Below are 4,919 nucleotides of genomic sequence, written 5' to 3'. Positions count from 1 at the left end.
CTGCCACGCTGGCCCCTGGCCCCATGGTGGGGCGTCGCGCACGCCTGCGGGCACCCGGTGAGGGCGGGCTGCTCCCACGCAGGCACGTGCTGTCAGTTTGCCCGGGAGACGGCAGCGGGTGGGCCGGGGGGCCTCTGGGAGGGTGTGCGGTTATGGGGAGCGGGCTGGGCCGTGGCTGGGCCGGAAGGAAAAGAGTAATTGGCACTCGCAGTTGGAGCACATGGGGCGTTTTGCAGGGGCTCCAGAAGGCCCTCCGTGGGTCCCGTTTCGGTGGTTCCTGCGGCGGCGGCCCAGGAGGTGGGTCCGTTCTGTGTCTTCCCGACCATTCCAGACAATCGGTGCTCGCTGCAGATGGCAGTGCGGCGTCGGAGAGGCCGCCGGGCTCCTTTTAGGCCACTCGTGAACTCGTGGTGGAACTGCTGAGCAGGCAGCGTGCGAGCGCAGGCCAGAAGCGTCCTCCTCCCCGCTCGGAAATGGGGGCAATGCCCCGGGGTGGCATGCAGGAACGGCTGAGGGTTCCTCAGCGGGGGAGAAGCGATCCGTTCACAGAAACAGAGAAACCGAGCGAGTCAGAGGGGCCTCCCGGGCCATCTAGTCTGACCCCGGCTCCGCTCGCGACATGCCCACCATGTGCACGTCCAGCCTGTCTTTGAACACCCTTTCATGCTCAGAGGACCCTGTTCCTCTTTAAAGCTCTGTGTTCTTTCCCAGCAGTGCATAACCGGGGTCTTTGCACACCTGGGCTGGCCGCTGGCCAGGGCTGGGTCCACCCCGGGGGGGGGGCGTCTGGGCGAGGAGCCGCTCCCGGGACCCTCCCCACGGTTTCCTGGGTCCCCACGTGGCTCGTCTGGAGCGGGAGGGGCCAGAGGATGTCTGGGGCGAACCGCTGTGCACCAGCCCGTCTTCCTGGCGGCTGCTCCACGGCTTTCGTCCGGGGCAGGGAGGCTGCCCGCTGCCCCACCAGGCTGGCTGCCGTTCGCGCTTCACGCCTCCTCCCATCTGTGCCCTGCAGCCACTGTCTCCTGCTGCGTGCGTCCCCCCGGCGGACCCCCGCCCTCTCTCTGTGGCCCCCGCCACGCTGCTCCCCGCCGGCCTCTTTCCTCGCTGCACATCCCTCCTGCCACCTTCCCTCCACCGCACTACCGTGCCCCGCCACGTCCGCCCGGTTGCTCCGTCCGTCCGTCCGTCCGTCCACGGGAGTTGGGCTCTGGTGCGTGCCTCCCGCCCCTTCCCCCCGGGCCTTTGGATTCTCCCAGACGTAATTTTGTACTAATTACATGTTCCTGCCTCTAATTGCCACATTGTGAATGATAAACAAAAAACTCCAATTTTATTTAATTAAAGACCTGGTAGAATCCACCGGGGAGAATCGTAGGGTAAAGGCTCGGGGAGACAGTGCAATTCTCTGCAGGCCGGATCCTCGCGGGGAAGGGGCTCTCGCATCCGTGGCAGAAAGTTGCGTGGAAGCAGATTGTGCGGCCACACCTCCGTGCCACCCATCTGGATCCCGTGGCCTCCAGGACGGGAAATGGAGGCAGGGTTCATGGTGGCACGAGAGGAGCCTGCTTCGGGAATGCCTGCGCTGATCGATCATCTTGGCAAAGGGCTTTTGGGCCGCCCATCGGGGGCTGGTGGGACTATTGGAGTGGCCTGAGATAGGTAGGTAGGTAGGTAGGTAGGTAGGTAGAAAAATAAAAGATGGCCACTTCTGCATGGCCCTCCCCTCGCAGGCCTGCAAGAAGCGCACTGATGTTCCCACGAACTCGCACACCTTGCGCTTCCTGCTTGCCAGCACGCAGGCGAGGCATCAGTGCCCGGCCTTTGGCTGTCGCTGGCGAGTGTCGGGAGGATGGAGCCCGGCCGGATGAAGGCAGCCGGAGAGCCAGGCTGCGGCACACCCACGACCTCTCCCCACCACCCGGCCTTCTCTGCGGTAGCCTCTGGGCCAGGAGCCTTCTCCTCCACGGAGTGGCCCAGTCCTCTTTAAAAGCCATCCAGAGTGGTGGCCAGGAGCGCTTCCTGTGGCAGCAGGACCTCGTCCGACTCTGGCCTCGAGGATGCCCTTCTGCCCTGCGTCTGTCCCGGGCCTCCCACTGTTCTGCCGGATGCGGCGACCCCGTGGGCCCCGGCATGAGCATAACGGGAGGAAGGGGCCTCCCACCTGCTTTCCCCCCCACAAGCATTGCTTTCTGCACCGCTGTCCTGCCCCCTCCCTCCCCGTCATGCCGAGCCCAGCAATCCACGTGTCGCAGCCTTGCTCCAGCCGCTCCAGCCTTTTCATTGCCCTTCTCTGCACTTTTCCAACCCAATAGTATCCTTTTCCAGGCCAGAATTCGGCCCGGTCTGGCTGCACCCTAGATTTGTACAAGGGCAGGACTTAATTTTCAACTCTCTTTCAGTTTATTCTCCACATGGCAGTTAACTTTTCCAGTGGCTGCCCACTGGCCTGGCTTTTTGATGGGGGTGTCCACCGTGGTCCGGAGACCCCCTGGGCCACAGGTGCCGCTTCTGTACCCATACTTGACCTGGGAAGAGGCGTGTTGCTAGACTCCGAAACGATTCAGGGCCCAGCTCCACAGGGTTTGGGTCTGCCCAAAATGTATGTCTGGCAATTGATATCAACATAAGCAAATTTAAAATAATCCCCAAGATTTCCTAATGTTTCACAGAAGGCAAAGCCAATCAACTCATTTCTAATTCAAATCTTTTCAAATAAAACCAATTTTCCCCTTATGTTTCACTCTGCCCCAGATTAGCCCAAATCAATAGTTTCAGTTCAATTAAAATTAATTTACAATAATTTGCAATTGTGGAAAAAATGCAAAACAGTGAATGGTAGTTTTCTCTCTCTCTCTCTCTCTCTCACACACACACACACCCTTTAAAATGACAACTTTTGCATTTCAGCAATTTAACAGGATCAAGGACAAATTAGAGGGTCACCCTGAATAAATTTTCCAATTCCCACCCAGCTCCTCCTCCAAAACCGTTTCCTCGTCAATCAAGTGCGCCCTTCCTCTCTCGTTACGGGGCCCATGCCTTCCCTTCCAAACACAATCAAGCCGCGCACAGTTCCACAGATGAGGGGCGGGGGGGGGGGGTTCAAGGTGCTGGTCGGGCTGGAGAATGTGCTGCATGAAAGGGGGCAGATGAGGAAGATGGGGAGGGTAGTGGGGGAAGGAAAGAAGGAGAAGAGGGGCTTGGAGTGGGGAATCAGATGGAGAGGATGGGTGGAAGAGCCACACCTGGCAAGGAGAAGGGATGCAGAGGCCGGGGGGGGGGGGCTGTGTACCCCCCACCTGTTTTCTCTGCTTTGCAGGTTCTGGTGTTGCCCCTCCGTCAAGTGTGGGGTTGTGTCTTTCCCGCCAGACCTCAGCACATGCACCGAGCGGGGGGGGGGCAGAGGCTCTCCCCCCACAATGCTGGAGATCAGGGGAACTGTGCACTGTTCTGGGTGGCACAAGGGGGTCTTGCGCACGGGGCTCCTGCAAAAAGGAAAGCAAAATGTGCCCCCCCGCCACTCACCCCCCCACACCTTTCCCTTCTCTCTCGTCTCTCTCCCCGCTCTCCTGGTGGAAACTTGCTCCTAGCCCACAGAATTAGCAAAGCTCGTCACTTGGCGTCGCACGAACTCCCCCGCCCCAACCTCATTGCCACATGGAGGGGGGGTTTGGGGGCCCTACATCCCCCAGGGAAGGAAGGGTTGACTCTCCCCCCCACTGTTCCTATGAAAATCTGCCCCCCCCCCCACAGCATGGAAAGGAAGCTGAGAAAAAACTGCTCCCCGTGGTGGAAATGCCTTTTTGGAAGTTTCGTTGCCACGCAGTGGGTAAGGAGGGGGTCCTTCCAGTCCCCCCCCCTTGGAAGTTGTTCTCTGAATGTCAACCGAGCTGAGAAAAACCCGCTTTTCTACGGGCCTCAGTGGGTGCCAAGGAGATGCGTGCGGGCCTCCGGGACCCATGCGCTGTGCCCTGCCTGCCTGGCTTTTCCGGAGGTCTGGCCGGCTGCCCACGTGGCTTCCCGTATCGGGCCGGAAGGGCACCAAGATCACATGCAGGGCTGGGCCAAGGGTGCCCCCCAGAGCATCACAGGAACCACGTGGCCCCCCTTCCAGGCCCCTGGGCCTGGCTACGGCCACGAGGCCAAGCTGCCCGCAGCCGCCTCCTTTCGGAAATGCAGGAAGGGGCAGGCAACCCCCCCAGGGCCCTTTGGCGGACCGCGGGCCACCGGGGCTGTGGGCGCCAGTCCCGGGGCCGCCCCTGCAGCCCGGCTGTGCAGCTGTCGGCCGAAGCGCGTTCTTCGTGCAGAAGCAGCCTTCCCGGCCCGCTCCGTCCACGTGCGCCGGGCCCTGGCTGCCATCATGGCCGGGTTGACGGGAGCCGGTCTCACACTCCCGGGGCAAGGAGGGGTCAGCACGACCCTTGGCTGGATCGTGCTGCTGCAGAACCCGTGGCGCATGGGCCGCTTGGTCCCGGGCTGAAGAGTGGCGCGCCGCAGGGGTCCGCTGGGGCCACCGGCGTGTCCTGCTTTGGGGACGAAGGGGTGGGCTGGCTGTTGCCCATGAAGCGCGGCTGAGCTGGGGGTGCGAGCTCCTCTTCCCAAGCGCGGCTTCCCTCCCTCGCCGCATCCCGCCCTTTCCTTTCCCCTTTCCCGTCTGAGGTGCCCGCCCTTAAATTCTCTCCCCGTCTCTCAACCTGCAGGTGCCTGTCTTGCGTCTGGCTGGACCTTGCTTCTGCCGCGGGGCCGCGATGGAGCGCAACAGACGCCTTCTCTCTGCCGGAAAGCCCCCGGGTGCCTCTCGCTAGGACCGCCGGGTCCCCCAGCCCTCCCTGCTCTGGCCGCAGCCTCTCCTGTGCTCTCTCCTCCTCCTCCTCCTCCTCCACCGCCGCTGCTTGGGCCGGCCGCCTCCGCCTCGACTT

The sequence above is a fragment of the Varanus komodoensis genome, unplaced genomic scaffold (assembly GCF_004798865.1).
Source record: "Varanus komodoensis strain SLA01 unplaced genomic scaffold, ASM479886v1 scaffold87, whole genome shotgun sequence".
In the NCBI taxonomy this organism is placed as follows: Eukaryota; Metazoa; Chordata; class Lepidosauria; order Squamata; family Varanidae; genus Varanus; species Varanus komodoensis.
Note: the sequence above shows the minus strand (reverse complement) of the source record.